Source organism: Python bivittatus, unplaced genomic scaffold (genome assembly GCF_059951505.1).
Source record: "Python bivittatus isolate LINGU-HERP-01145 unplaced genomic scaffold, Pbiv_v1 ctg000020_np1212, whole genome shotgun sequence".
Taxonomy (NCBI): Eukaryota; Metazoa; Chordata; class Lepidosauria; order Squamata; family Pythonidae; genus Python; species Python bivittatus.
The window spans coordinates 12048985-12067160 of NW_028277030.1; the positions used below are offsets into that span (position 1 = coordinate 12048985).

Here is an 18176-nt window from a genome sequence, read left to right on the forward strand (position 1 = left end):
TTTATTCACAAATGTGTGAGAACAGAAGAGAGTTCTTCCAGTCTATTGATGGTTCAAGACGATCTGTTTAAATCTGGAATCTTTTAAACAACATTGAAGTGGTGAAGTTATATAAAAGTAGCAGAATGATCAGCAGTCAGTTCCCTGCTATCTATCATGGCTTCCTGCTTTCAGGCTTTAAATCCCTAAAACCAAATTGTTCTCCTGGTCTTCACCAATAGAATTGGGATTCAGTTTACACAGTCTTTCTTTTAAAAAAAGAAAAAGAAAATCCTTTTGTTCTCAAAGCACACTTATAAAGAAAATATATGACTATACAAAAGGCTAGAGCAGGTATAACTGAAAATGAATATGCCTAATGCAGTAACTTATTTAGAAGAGTTAGCAGTGTTCTAAGCTGAGACTGTGAGTAAAGACCTTGTGCTTGTGGGATTTTTTTTTTTTTTAAGGGGGGCAGGAATCTGAAAAAAATGCTGTTCTGGAATTGCTAGGTAAAAGTGTTGGATGTATTTCAGCAAAAGGAAGAATGAAAAGAAAAATGCCTAATTTAAGAGGTCAAATGCAAAAAAAGAAGAAGAAAAAGAGGAAGAAGCAGCAGCAAAAAGAAATTGACAGATCTGTAAACTAGAAACCCTTGACTGATATTAGCACATGGAAAGCATTAACAGAAGATAAACAACAGGTAAATTTTAGATAGAAATATTATCAGTAAGTATAAACAGAGAAATGTATTTTACAAATCTAACATAGCCAAAAAAAACTTAAACAGTTAATCGGGATGGACAATGTTGTATAATTTTTCTAGATTTAGAAAAAAATTGAGGCAGGCTTGAACAGAGTAAATTAGAAAGGAGCAGTAATAGTGAGCACATTGGTTTGGAGAAACATGGATGACACACAAAATGGAGGAAAAAAATACAGAATGACAAATGGAAGTACTTGCATTACAGAAGTTATATATAACTGACTGTGTTATGTTCTTGATTTTAATGAAAACTAAAATGAATGTCATAGAATAAGTATTCTTACCAGACTAACCTTACCTATTATTTTTAATTGATAACTTCAGTAGTAGATATGTCTTGAATAAAATATTTGACCAAGTACCCCATTATAAAGCTATTTAACTATGAACTAGATGCCATGATAGCCAAGAAAACAAAAACATGCATCTTCAAACAAATCAACTCAGACTTCTCATTTGAGGCACAAATGACCAGTCTCAAATTACTATACTTTGCACACATTATCCAAAGGCCTATCTCTCTGGAGACGTCTATAATGCTTGGAAAGATGGAAGGAAAGAAAAGACGAGGACGAACAGCAGCAAGCTGGATGGACTCACTTACAGCAGTGATGGGTGCAGCATTGAAAGACCTGAAGGAACAGGTTGGGGACAAATCCTCCTGTGGTTGTTAAGAACCAACACTAACTTGATGGCCCATAATCAAGATGGCACGCCAATTAAGTGAATGCACAGTTAGCTCAAAGAGCATACACATGGAGTTCTTATCAAAGGTTATTATCAAGCTGGAAGAAAGTATCAAGAGGGTTATTACAAGATTCAGTGCCAGGTCTTGTGCTCTTCAATATTTTTATTAATGATTTGAATGAGGAATGAAAGGGAATGCTTATTAAATCTGCAGATGACACAAAATGAAATGGGGAATCTAATATCCAGATAACATAGATAATGTCAAACTAATCTTGATAAATTAGAGAAATGGACTGGAAAAAATACAGAATGAAATTAAAATTAACAAATGCAAAGTTTTTCACATAGGAACTAAATGCACAATTAGAAAAGGGTGATACTTGGTTTAGTGATAGCTCTTCTGGACAGGTTTTTGGAATAGTAAGGGATTACAAACTGAATATGAGTCAGTAGTGCGATTCAGCTGCAAAAAAGGTAAATGCATTTTAGGCTACATTTTTTTAAAAGTATAGTTTTCAAATCATAGGAACTAATCATTCTACTCTTTTCAGATCCCTTTTTGAATATTGTGTTAAGTTGTAGGAACCCCACTTTTGGAAGAATTCAGAGAAACTGGAACAAGTTTTGAAAAGGGCAATGAAAATGATCAGGTGTCAAGTTGGCAAATCCAAGCAAGCCAGAAAAACATGGATTTCAGTAAGGTATCTTCAATGTTAACCCAGCGTAAACAGAGAATTTTAGAAACAGTAATAAGAATGTATTATCCTCCTTGTGAATGAATTAAAGTGAAGTCTTTTTGAAATGTTTTTTTCCAGATATCTCCAACCTGGGCTGGGTCACCATTTATGAGCTAATCTGCCAATAGATTTACCCCCAACTTTCCCAGCATCCCCACAATCTCTCATATCAGGGAGCGAAAACATAGATCATATGTATAGATAATGAAAGGAACTGAGGAAATTTAGCCTTGAGAAAATAAAACTGCATGGAGAATATGATAGCACTCTTAAAGCACCTTAAAAAGTATTACAAAGAAGACCAAAACCTGTTATCTATACCCCAGAAGGCAGAGCATAGAATAACAAATTTAAGTAGAAGAAAAACATATTTCAGTGAAATGTCAGGAAAAAATTCTTAACTACAAAGGCACTTTGATAGGAGAGCCAATTATTAAGAGAGGCAATGAGCTTCTCTTCACTGGATGTGTTCAGAGACTGGACTGTCATTTGTCATGGATCCTTCAATTTCAATTCTTGCCCAGAGGAATTAAATGGCCCCTCCCAACTCTATTATTCTATGTGCATCATCATTCCGCCTGATTACAAGAGACATTTCTAAATAAATAGTGCAGTTTATTATTATTTCTAAAAAAAAAAAATTCTACAAAGGAAAAGCAGTAGGAAGGTCTTACCAGCAGGCAATACTGCTTTTACAGCTGCTTTCTGGGGTGTCGAGCATATCCAAAGTAAAAATAAACACAGCCTTCAAAGCAGCAGGAATCTCTGACATGTACTGTCACTGTCTGTTACTCAGAGTTACAACTTTAGCTTTGTTAGATAATCCTTTTCCTTTTAATCTTTCCACACAAAAAGATCTTTGGGCTATAACTGGCAAAACAGCTCCATGGGCATAGAAGACTTTTTTTTTTAATATTTTAAGAGCACATACATGCAGAAGCAGTAATAAATGGGGCATAAGATGGGTTATTCTGATTCCAGATAAAACATCAACATATCTTTGTCACAATTTGTTTAACAGCAGGATAGCAGAAGGGCAAAAAAAAAACAAGTTTAAAAGGCCACATTTAAAAGTTAATACTTCTTTCAGCAATTATAGTCAGGCTTTTGACAATTTCAGTTTTAAACAGTACTTGCAGGTAAAAAATCAAGATACTTGGCAGAAGTATCTATTGTAGCAGACACCATCCATTTACCATATTTTCATACAGTTCAAACTACAATATTTGAACAGACTCTTATATGGTCGATTTTTAGGCAATTCCATTTGCAGAATCAAAGGCTGCTGCTATGTTGCCACACAATCTCAAACCTTCATATTAATCTTGAAGCCAAAAAGGAGTAAGTATCACCCTACAGCTAGTAGGATAATCCTCTGCCTACCTATGCAAATTTCAAAGTTGAGAGGAAGGATTGTTACTTATGTTTCAATAGGAAAAATGCAACTACTACAGTCAAACTCTGGTTTTAATACACATTCTCAACAAGAAACATTCTTCAACTCACAACTGAGTTGTTATATTCAATTTGCTATTTAATGCAAATGCAAGTATTATGAAATCCAGAAGCATCAACAGAAGAATTAAAAACATCTTTTTTATGAGTTCTTTTTTATGTCTGGGTATACTTACGTCTCGTTGTCTCATTGTCCTATCATTAGGTGAAGTATGGTGGAATGATCTCTCCCCAAAAGTGGGTGAAGTGCAAATGCTAGGCACTATTATTTCAATACCAAGCTAATATCCAGAGGACATTTATGAATGGTTAGTGGCCACTATAATTAATAAAGTGAAATCTGAGCCTGCTGGAGGTGTTATTGATTTTATGTATGTTTTTTTATCTACGTGTTACTGTTGATAATTCCAAATGCTGATATCTGCCTAGCAAATTGGAGTAAATTCTCAAAATACATTTCAGCAATTTGGTCAAGCAAAGTTCTCAGTACCATTTTATTAAATGCTGAAGTATTACTTTAATTATATTAGAATCACTAGCTTCCATGAAGTGTCATAATAAAGGATGCTTTCACATAATTAATGAATCAATGGCTACATCTGCATTATAAGCCAGGAATCCTTGTTTAATTAGCCACAATGTAAACAAGCTAGAAGCTCTTGTAGGCATCCCATTTACTCTTTCACTCCTGTTGCTGCATAAACAAATAAACAAATCAAGCCCCAATATCTTAATATAGTGCCCAAACCCAAGATCCTGATTTACCATGCAGGAACAACCTTAGTTTCAAAACACACAAAAAAAGAACTTGTTTAAATCTAGATGACAATCCTGGCTTTTCTGGGCTCAATTAATCAAGTTCCCAAAATTAGAAGTCACAAAAACATGGGGTAAAAATCTTTTACTCAATAATTAATAGGTAGTGTTAATTACATAGAGGCCACAGTGGATAGACCAATTATTCTGGACTGGTACTGTGTGTATGAGGGAAGCTTGGAGTTTCCCAGTTTGGGGATTTGGGGGGTGGGATTTATTATTTTAATATTATTATTGTTGTTGGAAGAGGAGGTAGGATCATTATGTACGCCACCTTGAGTTGTACAAAATAATGGTGGGAAAATAATAACTCAAGATGGGGTACATAATGATCCCACCTCCTATCTTCCCTACAACAATCCTGTGAATAGGTCGGATTGAGTGAGGGTGGACTGGCCCAAAGTCACCCAGTCAGTTTTCATGACTAAAGGAGGACCAGAACTCACAGACTCCCAGTTTCTAATTTAGCTCCTTAACCATTACACCAAACTGGCTTTCAATTTTAGGAATGTTTAGGGTTTCCACTACTGTTTTTAAAGTGTGAGCCAGTGACTCTAAAACCAAAAATATGTTCAGTACAAACAGGAAGTGGAAGAAATCTTGGGACACAGCTAAGTCACTGGAATAAAATCAGTAAATTTTGACCATGTCACATAGGATTGCTTCATTTAAGGAACTAGGTTTATTGTGACTTTATTAACAAATCAGAAATAGGTCTGCTAAATGCTTGTGAGAAATGTTCAGAATTTTACACCTTTGAAGAAGGATTAGCCCCTTTTCCAGAGTTTCCTTTAATCTCCTTAAGTAAGCATTGTATGCCTAGCAGTCCACCAAATCAGTGATAGGCAAAGACAGACAAATTAACTCTAGTTTTCAAATGAATGCTTTTATTGCAGAACCAAGTTGAGAAAAATTTAGAGAAGATCAGCTGATTTTAAAATAAAATGAAACATTGATTAATTGATTATCTCCAACCTACCAAGATCAGAATTCTTAAGAATAATTCACTGAAACAGCTTAGAGGTGGTATGGTACAACTTAGGACTTCATGCTGTGTTTGTGTTAGAATTCTTTGCCAGTTATTTAAAGACAAAGATATCAAAAACAAAAAAATATTTCTGCCAGGATTAGGTAACCTTGAGATCTGAAATTCAATCTAATCAATATCTGGAAAGAGTTGATAATATGCCCTCCAGATTATTTTTTTTTTTTTTTTTAATTTAAGGTAAGGCTGAGATTTATAGAGGAGAGGAGGGAAATCAGGCTTTGTTCTCCAGTATGCTAGAAAGTCTTCAAAATGTCTGACTAGATCTAGACAAGGCTAGGCATATCCTTTATTCACACTAAATTCTAGTGTGGAGGATAAGATTAGATTTTTTATAGACATTCAAGTTTGTTCAATAATTAAAGTTCCTACAGTACACAAACAATAAATCTCAGAGTCCATACATAAAAGAAGACTGTGGTTCAGTCCAATATGAAATAAATATCAGAAGCTTTCACTCTACTCCATAGAGGGTATGTGGAACGCCAAGGCTTCCTAGAGCCCATTCACAATTATCTAAGCCAAGCATGCACAACTTTTTTCAAGCCAAAGGCCATACTTGGACTTTGAGCAGCATGCCAGAAACCATACGCCAAGCAACAGGTGTGCCCAGAAGGAAAAACTCAATTGGGCCAGGACAAAAATTAAAGTTGAAGTAATTTACATTTCAGTTTCAATGTAATTAATATTAAATACAGTCAACATAATTTTCCATGCATTTAATATTTTTCTTCTATTGTGCTTAAAGATTATAATTTGGTGAAATCATCTGGAGTAACTGTGTGGGTCATGACCAAGGCGATCTAACTACTGTTGTCTGACCAGGCCTACATCTAACTTTCATTCACTACCTATATGTCACATTAGAAAATGATTCCAAGAAATGTATAGATTTATTGTATTATAACCTGGCTGTCTGAAAACTACCATTAGGTTCAACCCATGTCATGATAAAAAAGCAATATATACAGTTTTCCATAAGACTGTACTTGATTCATATTTTTAGATCTGCATTACAACATATGATGCTTATTTTTATAGAATATAAATATATATGTCTTAATAAAAGAGGGGATAAGGACAAAGAGAACATATAAATAGCTATATTTACATAATTCCCAAAGAAAATGAAGGAACAGTTGCAAAAGATTTCTACTTCCCCTGAGAACAGAATCAGTTACATTTCTAACACTGAATTTTTAACCATTTTAAGAAAAAGGCACACACATTTATATTTTAAGAAAATACTATGAGGATTTTTTTTTTTTTTTTTTTATTTTAAGAAAAGCATGGTACATTGAAAAACAGCTACATCCCCTTGATTTCCAAGTATTAATATACAGCACTTGATTAGAAACCCTTCTCCTCTCACAGCTTTTTTTCCATAGAAAAGACTTGTTTATTCTCTACCATCATAGTTAGTGGAAAATAGGAGTCTTAATTGCTGTGAAACAGTTAGTTAGCCACTAAGGATTTACAATCTAAGGACTTATTTTTACTGTTTACTCATTAAATCGACTGGTTAACTCTTTGACTGACTTTTCAGATATAGAGTATTGTAAATTACAGTATAATGGTTTTATTACACACATATTGTTGGGGATACAGTTTCTGTCAGAACAATTTCTATCGTCATTTGACTAGACAGTTAAGATTTTAAATGCAAATTGAAAAACAATTTACAAAGGCGGTCTCCTGGAGTATATGAATTTTGCACTGCACTCTCCTTCATAACTGGAGGGAAAAAATCCCATTTTTTTTTTTTAATTATGTTGAGAGTCTGGACTAGTGAATTTTGCATACCTTGGAATCGTAAATTCCCTGTAATGAATGTGAGAGTGAGAGAGAAATGCCAGGATCAAAGGAAGGGATTTGAATGGAAAACAATGTACAGGAAGAACTGAGAGTTTGAAATGAACAAAGGGATGATGACTCATAAACTGTCCAGTGATCAGCACTTTCATTGCACCTAAGAATCCACATTGAACAGATTTAAAAATCTGATCTTAGTCTGTTTTCATTTTTTTTTTAATCTTATCCTCAAAACTGTAAAACATAAATAACACAAGATTGATCAAGCTGGATGGGCTACTATCCTTCTGCTTGCCTAAATATGAGAAATTCAAGTACTGCTGTTAAATTTCAGCTCTAGCTCAAAATCTTTTTATTCATCTAATGCAGGAATATGAATGTTCCCATGTTTCAACATGCAACATTTTTAAACAGTACAATACCCAGAAAGCATTTGTAGTCCAATGTGCATTCCATTTCAGATTTGGACACACACTGGGTTTTGCCCTAGTATTTGATAAAGCAGAGGTACATGTGCAGAATCCTGCAATAACGACTACATTTCTACACCTGAATTCGCTGCCTGCCATCTTCCCTCCTTCACCCATTCAGTACAGTCGGCCTTACCGCTGTTTGTTGCATTTTCGTGACGGGCACAAGGAAAGGATGGCGAGGTTTCTTAAAAGCTAACAATCAAGAATGAACTGGTTCTTGGTGACTATATGCCATGAAAGTGAATTTGGGAATGAAAAAGGATACATAAGAGTAAATGCTGGAGTGTCTAGAGAGATGCAAGCATGTGAATAAATGTATACCTCTCTGTGCATGGAATGTTTGGACATATAGATAAATATATGCGGACAGGAGTGTATGGATGGACAAGGAAGAATGGGATAAGTAAAGTGTCACTCAGATCAAACTCAACTCCTGGTGATTACATGGATTTTTAATTTATTTTTATTTTTTTTTGGTCAAAAACACGGAAGGCTTCGCTATTGTGTTCTTCCTTTTTTTTTTTTTTTAAATTTCCCAGTCCATCCAAATACAACTCTGGTCAGAACTTGCTGAGCTTTGCAAGATCATCCAAGGTCTGCTAGATGCTGTCTTCTGAAGTGGGAGTCATGTCCAAAATATGAATACCAGTACTCGTATGTAGCTCCTAGCCATTTTAGCTGAAGGGAATTCAGAGTCTTAGAAAATTAAAGAAAAATTTAATTCAACTAGGTTTCTGAATATAGAACTTGTTAGCTCTCAAATACTGCTAGACTGTAAACATTATTGACCAGCGGACTTTTTCAAGCATTTGAAATTATATTTCTTTACTTTAGCCTTTCCCACATAGGAGCCTCATGATGTTTAATCTATCATCCTCACATGCTGACACCTGGATTTGCATTGCACTGTTTGTCCCTTTTGCTAACTGCTGCAAACTGATTTTGGCCAGGAGCAACCAACATACAAATTATATAAATAGTTACTTCACTACCACATAATGCCTCAAATGATACATTCCTTTCACTTAAGGAGGCCTCAGTCTTCCCAGTGTTGTGATGCATGTTCTATCTTTAAACATGGACACAATCAGCAGACATTTAAAAATCTAGATAATAAAAGCAGAAATAAAGAGAAATCTTACATAGCATTAAAAAAAACTTTTTAGTATTCTATAGCAGCTGTGACCTGGTAAAATCTAATTATTTCTCTAGGACCCCTTGGAATTGTTCAAGAAGATTTGTTACATTTCTAGCTGAAGCATTAAACACTTGGCTAAGCTTCACTGACTAAGATAGCTGAATGTGCATTCTGCATATCTTTTTATGAACTTTCCACTGATACATGTAGAGAAATTATATAACATGCACGATAACCTGTTGAATGATTTAAATGGACTAAGCTTCAGGGTTCTATAAAAGGAAAAAAAAAGTATTTGCAGAACAGAAATTCCCCAAAGCAAACTATTGAACAATATTCTACAGTGAACTTTTTAAGCCAAAATCTGTTTGCTTCATTGATGCAAATGCTAGTAACGCTCTAAAAAAGGACAGGGTTAAATGTTTTTATGTTTTCCTCTATCTCCCAGTATTTCAGGTCTCCCATGATTTCCATACAACAGAATTTTTAAATGACCAGATCTCTTGTGAACCTAATAACCTTTTCTGTTTTTTTCTGATGCCCACAAGAACTGTCATTTCTGAACAACAGAGATCAGTGCACACTTCTTATCAGGTTTGAACACACAGAATGCAGCCAAATACTTGAAGGCAGCCTACAACTGACCAGATTTGGGGTCAACATATTGGAAAGAAATGTGGATGCCAGGAAATGAATCACAACCCAGTTAATAAATTACTAGCGAAAGATAGTTAGATTGCAACAGAAGACCCCAGATATATTCAAATAGTCTTATCAAAGAGATAAGGCATGATTGTCTACAATGCTTTCTCTGTTCTAATCAGAATTTCCAGCTATACAGCCTGAAATCAGCAGCCCGGTCTTTCCAAGTACTAACACTGATTTCAACTGTAAGGTAAAGGTGTTGTTAACTGCATCTCTATGAACAAAACATGCATAGTTGAAAGTGTTTCCAATTTCCATGCATCTGACTGATTCATGAAAGCTTATGCCATAATATTTCTTTTAGTTTTCAAGGTGCCTCACTTGACAATTTTTAAATTTTCCCAAAAATATCTCTGATGCAGTTTCCTACTCCATTTTTGATATACATAAAACACATTGTCAACAAAGTCCACTTAATGTTTTCAGAGGATCTGGAAAGAGATTCATCTGCTTTTGTTCCTTCATGCTGGATATTAAAACTGCATCTAAAATACCCAACATCTCCCAAATGAACTCTTAATACTACCCTTTTCCTCTCATTAAAAAAAAGTTTATGACCTAAGAAGGTAATAAGAAACGTTGCTGATAAATTCTCCAGCAAGTTAATTATATAATTTTCAAGCACAGAATTTAAAGCATATGATGGATTAGTGGAATGACTGATCTATGCAATCAATTAATAAACGTCATGTGCATTCCAAATTGTGCCCGATCTAAATATTACGTCCAGAACTATGTCAAAAAGGTATCTGCACATCTAAATGTTGCCCAATGTACTTGTTTGAAGATGACTCAAATGTTTTAGGCACAGCTAACTCTGGTGAACAGTAATCCAGTTCCTTACTTGTTTTGGCACACAAAATTTGATTTGCCTTCTCTGACGCCCTCTGGCGTCTGCCTGCCTGCTCATTCAGTTGCTGCTGAAACAGAGCCAAAGCCATACCCACTGATGACATCACCTCTTTACTCAACCACTGTTAGGTGAAAGCTTTAACTTCAGACTTTGGAGGTGGGCTGTGCGCACGTAACTGGAATGCTATCCCCCTCGCTCTTTCTCAGTGAGGGAGAAGGAAACTGACACAGTGAAAGCGCCTACAATAGCTTGCTGATGCTGCTTTTTGTCTGTGGTTTCTGAAACGGAGAGTCTTTATATCCATACTGGAATTACTGGGGTCCTGCATTTATAAATGGGATTTCTAGATTTCTTGTTGCTTTTTTTTCCTACTACAGCCTACTGGTAAGTATTTTCACTGTTTTCTTATAATTTACATTCAAGTTTGATCTTCTTTTCCATTCAGAAATTATTACATTTAACTAAACTGAATGAGGAAGGAAAAATAAGGAACACGAAGAGACTGTTTCAAATCAACAATGCTATGCAGACAGAGCATTTGTAACTATATGAGTTAAAAACAATAAAAGCTGATGGTTAAAAACTATGTGTTCAAACTGAAGCTTTGTTAAAACAAACATATCTATCTAAATAATCAAATGGCAGACTTTGCTGTTTTGTTCAACAAAATGCTAAAGAGCATAAAGAGCACACCAAAATTCAAGGTGCATGTTTTTTGCTGTCTCCAATGCTGTATATGCAGCATGTGTGTTCCCTTAATACTTATTTTTACAGCTAAACAAGGAGATCAATAGTCCTTTAAAAAAATGAGTGCTCCGTTCAAGAGCCAACATCTTAGTCTTCTTGGAAGAAGTTTTATCATTCTTTGAAAAGGATAGACAAACAGCTACACCTAGATTTTAAAGCTTGCACTACTACTGGAATCACATATTTGTTTGATGCAATCTATCACCTAAAGCAGACAGGCATGCATGCATGCACACACACACATGCACACACACACATACATGCATACATATGCACATACAACAATCTTTCTTCAGTTGATGCCAAAGATACCTACACTATGTGACCTGCATTACAAGCCAATAAATCTAGTAATACAAATTAAGCCAACAAATTTCATGATACTTTAGAGTACAGTATGACACAAACAGTGAGATAGAGACTGCCACATTGATTTTTTAAAACAGTAATCTAGGTATTTTGTGTAAAAAGCTTTTGCAATTTATTATTCTCTGGAAACCCAATGTCTTCCATGTTGTAACAGATATGACTGTATGTTATTTCTAAAACTATAAATATGGGATTTATATTTAAATTTAAATATTAGAACATGTATGTATGCAAAACAACAGTATAGGATTCTAAAAGGCCTACTTTTCCAATAGCTTCACTTAAAACTTTATTTTAAAAGAGAAGAAGAATGAACAAAATATATGGCTTAATTGCATAATACTGGTTCTTACAGAGAATTGTCCAAAACCATCTAATTGCAACAGCTTTCTCCTCCATTAACTGAATACATTAGAATTGATAATATATTACCTTCAACCCTTATTAAACTATAATCCAGGGCTCATTCATTTATTTAGAAGTAAACCACGCAGAGCTGTAGTCTCGGCAGACAGCCATAGTCCTGTCCTTAGCTCATTATTCCCTATGAAAAAGGTATACATGGCTTTCTAAACATTATTCAGGGTAATATAAGTTCACACTAGAATTGCTTCATGTACATGTAAATTACTAAGTAACTGTCTACTATATACACATAACACACTCATACAGAGCTTAAATCTGCCCAAGAGCTGTGTTTATAGATGGAAGTATGGAAAATAAGTAGAAGTATACTGAAAACACTTCTCCATTAAAAACAGCCCCATGTTTTGTAAGTACTTGGACCTAAAAATCAGTAAGTAATTTAAGATTTTAGTTAAGAAATTTTGTAACAACTTTGTAATAGCAAGAATCACTCAAAGTTTATCTAAGTACACTAAATAAGATTCAGTTGGTTAGCACTGAACTTACAACCAGTATGATCTATAACTAACTCCTTAACTTATCAGGAGGAAGCTTGTTTCACTGATTGATTTAAATATTACTATAAAGAGACAGTCATTTACAAGTTAAATGCTTTACATTCACTATTATTAAATGCAAAATCACTAGATAATTAAAGACTGCCTCAATGAAATTTTGAAAGGTGGTAGAGAGGAGAAAATGATGAGTTTCTTACTTTCTTTTCCAGCAATTATTCTTCTGTAATTCAATTTGGGAAAAGCTAAGTTGAAATTTGGGAACCTAACAGGGTTTGATTATGATGTCTAACCCTGTCTCCTATAAGACACTAGTTTCAAAGCAATATGAATTTCAAGTTATTTATATAGGACTAGCTCTTATATTTAAAAAGTTTTTATGAAACCTTTAATGTTTTTAGGAAAAGCTTTCGTATGTGCAATGAAAGCAAGATTGCTAGTATTTTTCTTAATATAGTTAATGTTGTTGGACTGAACAGATAAACATATTTTACTTTCCAACATTTCAGATATCAAAGTTGAGAGCAGAGGATTCATATGCATAATGTATTATACTGGAAGAGAATTTCCTCCATCTATTTAAATTTCAGGAACTATTCACATTGCAAGATGTTTTTCCCTTCAAAGCTTTCCTTCTAGTTCTGTGTTCTTATCTTTTCCTTTAAGGAACGTTGGCCACCTACTGACATCAAACTTTATTTATATTATTGAGGTATTCAGATTGCATTTCATTTTGGAGTGCAATCTCCCTGGAAAATGAGTTTCATAGAATAGCCACCATGAGAAGTAAATGCTTTCTGCACTATGTATTTGTTCCTCTGGAATCTTCCACTCTCTTCCTACCAGAACCCTTTGTGATTAAAGCAGTGAAACGAGACAGTTGCATTAAAAAGGAGAGAGAAATTTGCAGTTGCTGCGAAGAGATTTCTTGTAGTGTGTGCTACCCCCCAGTGGGCAGAATTTCTGTGCTCAAATTACAGCAGTCTTAGATTGTAGGAATACAGTACTGTCTTTTAGCGCAAACAACTAATCCAGCAGATAATTTGTTTCGTTTTTCTCCTAAAATTTAAATAAACTAAAGAAAGAACCTATAATTTCTGTACTGTAACTAATGGAATTTGCTGAACAATAGCAATGCTTCTTTCTGTGCATAGGAAGTTGAACTCTAAACATGTAATTTAACTGCATCAGATTTTGATTATTTCTAAGAACTCAATCACATGGATCTTCAGTGATTTCAAACAATTTTACTTCTACAAAAGTGTTCTTACAATCATTATCTAAGCAATTAGAAGACATACTATAAAATTAAGACCTAAAATTAACAAAACATGTTAAAACTGTATCAAATATCAGCAATAAAATATGTACTATAAATTTGGTAGTGTTAAATTAAAAGTTACTATATGGGAAATAAACGATCCAGAAATACATAATAAGACAGGAATCACTGCTATCTAAAGAATGAGAAACTAAAAAAATCTATTTAAAGATGGTATCTATTTAGGTAAGGGCCAAAGATCAAATAGTGAAGGTTCATTCCAGGTATACACTAACCAATATATTTTAAAAATCAAATATTTTTAAGAATTTCAGACCAATCATAACAATTATTACCTAACAATTGGATAAATTAGCAACTTCTGAAAGTTGGGAAAAGTTGAAATTTTAAACATAGCAACTTGGAACTGGTCCCACTGAACTCAAAGTTGAACACACAAAGAATTGTAGTATAAAATATGGAGTCCTAAGCTTACTAATCTGCAAATAAAGCCTGTTGAACACAATACTACTACATTGGGGAGGAAAGGGGTTAGGATAATACTGTAATTTCCCCCAAAATAGGAAAAATGGTTTTGTTTTTGTTGGTTGGTTGTCTTTTGGTTTTTGTTTGCTTGTCCTTCCTTCTACAGATGAACAATATTTGAGTATTGTTCATCTTTGCAACAGATAAAAAGCTTAGTCTTGAATACTACTTATAATTTGTTTAAAAGCTGTATTTTTGTAACTAAAAGTATATTTGTTTACCAGGCATTGTTTTTATATTTAATGCAAGAAATTATATTTCCTATCCTTTTTAGGATGACAAATGCTAAGATACGGGATATCCCTGCTCACATTTTTGTTGTTGTTTACAGAACACTAAACTTCTGGAAAAGCCATTGGCATCAAAATTTATGATTAAAATAATTTAAACATGAAAACTGTGACCGAAGCTGAATATCTCAGGGAGATACCATAGCTATATGTGCTGCTTATTTGCACAAAGCAAAGAAAACATCATTGAAATAAGAGAAAGATACAGAGGATTACTGTTCAAGAAAGCTTTACAATCTTTTGCCCCAAGGAGGATATCTTAATTTCCTTGCCCAATATAAAACAAAATATGAGGCAGCTTCCTGAAATACTACGTTCATATAAACTGTAGCTCACAGGCAGTGTGTTTAGAAAACATGTTGTTATTGTTATCAACGAGTAATAACTTAAAGAAAGCAATTTGATGCTTTTTATTGTCAATGCTGCTAAGTCACATTTAACTAAAATATCCTGATAAAATTGCTTTATAGCAAGTAAAGCTTACTAGTGATTCTAGAATGATTAATCAAAATCCATAGAGGAATTAATACACCTGAAGACAAAATATGAAGAGACATTCTCCTTAATCCACAAGCACTAAAACCTAAATCAGATAGATACACAAAACAATTAGTTTTGTTCAGCAAGGTGAATTCTAATTGTTATCCTGTTGACATCTACAGCCAAAAGATACATATTTGTTTTTCCAAAACATTGCTGTGGATTGCTGCTAGAATGAATTCAGTCTTTCATATCAGAATCTCATCAATGAGCACGCATATACAGTCATATATTATTACCTAAAACATATATGGATATTCTGTTTCCTAAAATACTATCATATAGTTCTATTACGTTATTTAATGTAAGATTCATTCACCTGAATATTTAGAAGTAAAAGATTTTTTTTCAATGCTCCTTTTAAAAAGTTACCCAATTCCATCAAAGTCTTTGACACATACAATGTTTCTTATGTTTATAGAGTCAGCCAACTTTACCAAGCAAACTGGGCATCAATATAAAATTCTTGGCCATTTTTTCAAAATGATACTAATATACTGAGAATGGAGCCAGTAAAAAATGAGGACTTTTTACACTCAGATAGGGTTGTTGTGGACTTCTGCATCCAGGATTTCATTTACTTCTTGTTTTGTTCAAAATTAATGTTCCCTTTCAAATCTGTAGGCCCCAATTTGATGCTGCAAAAAACTGGCCACTTAACAGTGGGGGATATTTCTCTTTTCATCTTGCAAACTCAGCTATAATGACCTGATGTCAAAGAATATGTAAGGACACCGCCAGAAAAAAGGCAGCACTGAACAAGGCAGCAAAATTCTATTCTATGTGGACAGATCACTGGCTTTATTATGCAAACACACTGTTCTCAGCATTAGCTTGAAACATAAAAGATCTCTTGGAATTCCAGGATATCAGATTAAGGAAAAAGTAAAGAACACTGTTCCTCTTTCTAATTGAGAGAAATGAGAACTTAATCCACATTTTTGAAACAATCTTTTCTTTCCTCCAGGGAAACTCACTTTAACTTTTTGTTTTCAGATAATTTTGAGGAAAAGGATTTATAAATACAAGAACTTAATAAACTGTAGTGCCTTCATTTTAATCTAACGCTACAGTTAATATAACAGTGGTAATACATGAGGGATTGAATATCAAACAGTACAAAGGAGGGAAAATTGTAAGCATTTGAAAACTGACACAAATTTTTCAGTTCACAGAAGCAAACATACAATGCTTTCCTCTTCTCAAATAGAAAAATATTTTGCATATTTCTATCTTGTTTTCCCTGAAACAGTCCTAATTAAATCTGTCTTCCTTGTTAATTATATTAAGGTTTTACTTTTCCTATAAATGCAGTTTTTATTCTTCTGTTATCTTTTATATAAATATTCATCCAATTACCCTCTGTGCTAGCCTTATTTGGAACTATTTTCACTATCAAATACTCTGAAAGATTGAAAGGAATGTGTCCATTAACAAGCAAAAGTGGATTACAGAGTTCAAAACTGATTATAAATTGAATTAATTAATTAAAAACTTCAAAACTAATTTCTTTCTCAAAAGTTATATAGCTTAACAAATGAGACAACTTACTAATGAAGTGAGCAACATTTTCTGGTTTCTTGTGAGCCTCTGAGATTTATTTTTCATCTCATTTGACCATAACTATGCTAAACCTTTTTCCAGTTTTTTTTCCAGAATTTTTTTGTATTGATACTATATTTAATGTACTAAATGACAATGAACCTGCTTATCTTAAGAACCTGTTTTCATCATTGTTAAAATAATCAAATTATGTGTATAATAATTTTAAACAAGTTTTCAAATCATAATCTAAGTAATTTACATTCATTTTGCTGAAATAATTTAAAAAGCAATAAAAGCTTGAGTAGTCATTTAACCCTGCAGATATTTATACTATGTATAAATGAGTAATGGTTTAAAAATGTTGTTAGTCAGCATAATCACCAAATATTTTAGGAACTCATTTCTGATTAGGAATGAGAAACTGCAATAGAACTCAATATGTCTGGTGATAAAAAAAAAATGTCATATTAAATTTACTTTAGTTTATTTCAAAGTCTGTTTCAGACTGCAGTCTTAATTATGTAAGCAGAGTTATGATCCTCAGATGAAAAAGTACATTACCCACATGTATACATAACAATTTAAATAACCCTTCTCAGAATGGCAATCTTTCTGCCATGCATCACAACCTAGCTTGTTAAATTAAGTGTTTAAAAAATAAATCAGATAGTAAGAAATGTAAATGAAAAGATTTTTCACTTTAAAAAAAATCATAAAAGTGGTACAAAATACTGACAACAATCCAAAATATTGTCAAGATATAGCTAATGTTATATGCCATTTTATGTATGTATGTATGTATGTATGTATTATTAAATTTGTATGCCACCCATCTCCCCCCAATGGGTGACTCTGGGCGGCTCACAGTTAAAATCAGAAACCCCATCGACAATTAAAAATCCCCCATAAATAGTTAAAATAAATAATCCATTAAAAATCAAATCTAAACAACAAATCCTGTACATAAAAACTAAAAACATTCAAGATGACGGGGGGGGGCAAGGTCAATCACTGCATAAGCCACCTCCACTGATGCGAGCCCCCATCCGGCCCCAGGCCTTCTGGCACAGCCAGGATTTCACCCCTTTCCTGAAAGCCATTGAGACTGGGGACATTTTCAACCTATCTCTACACTTCGGAAGTATTCCACCCTATTGCCTGCTTCCTCCTGCAGAGGAAGAACTCGCCAAAGAATTCAGAAGGAATTCAACAAGATAAAATATTAAGCCAAGCACAATATTGCCAAAGATCTACTGAATAAAAATTTTGCTTTTGAATAATTTAAACTGTAGATGTTTGCCTTTTTCTTGAAAGTAGAAAATCATAAATAGAAGCATACCGGTCATTCAAGAACCTTGGCCTTAATCTGCATCTTCAGAGTCATGTGTCACATTTGTCAGATTCTCTTTGCTCTGTTAACTAAAGGTGATATTCATTGCTGTTTTGGTTGGATTCTTCATGCAATAGCTGAAGTGGTCTTTTTATTTTT

At 33.7% G+C, this 18176-nt stretch overlaps 1 protein-coding gene across 4 annotated transcripts in view; it reads right to left on the reverse strand.

Annotated features, from left to right (window-relative positions):
* Positions 1-18176, reverse strand: part of MACROD2 (mono-ADP ribosylhydrolase 2) — a 1000449-nt gene that overhangs the window by 895791 nt on the left and 86482 nt on the right. The window lies entirely within an intron of this gene.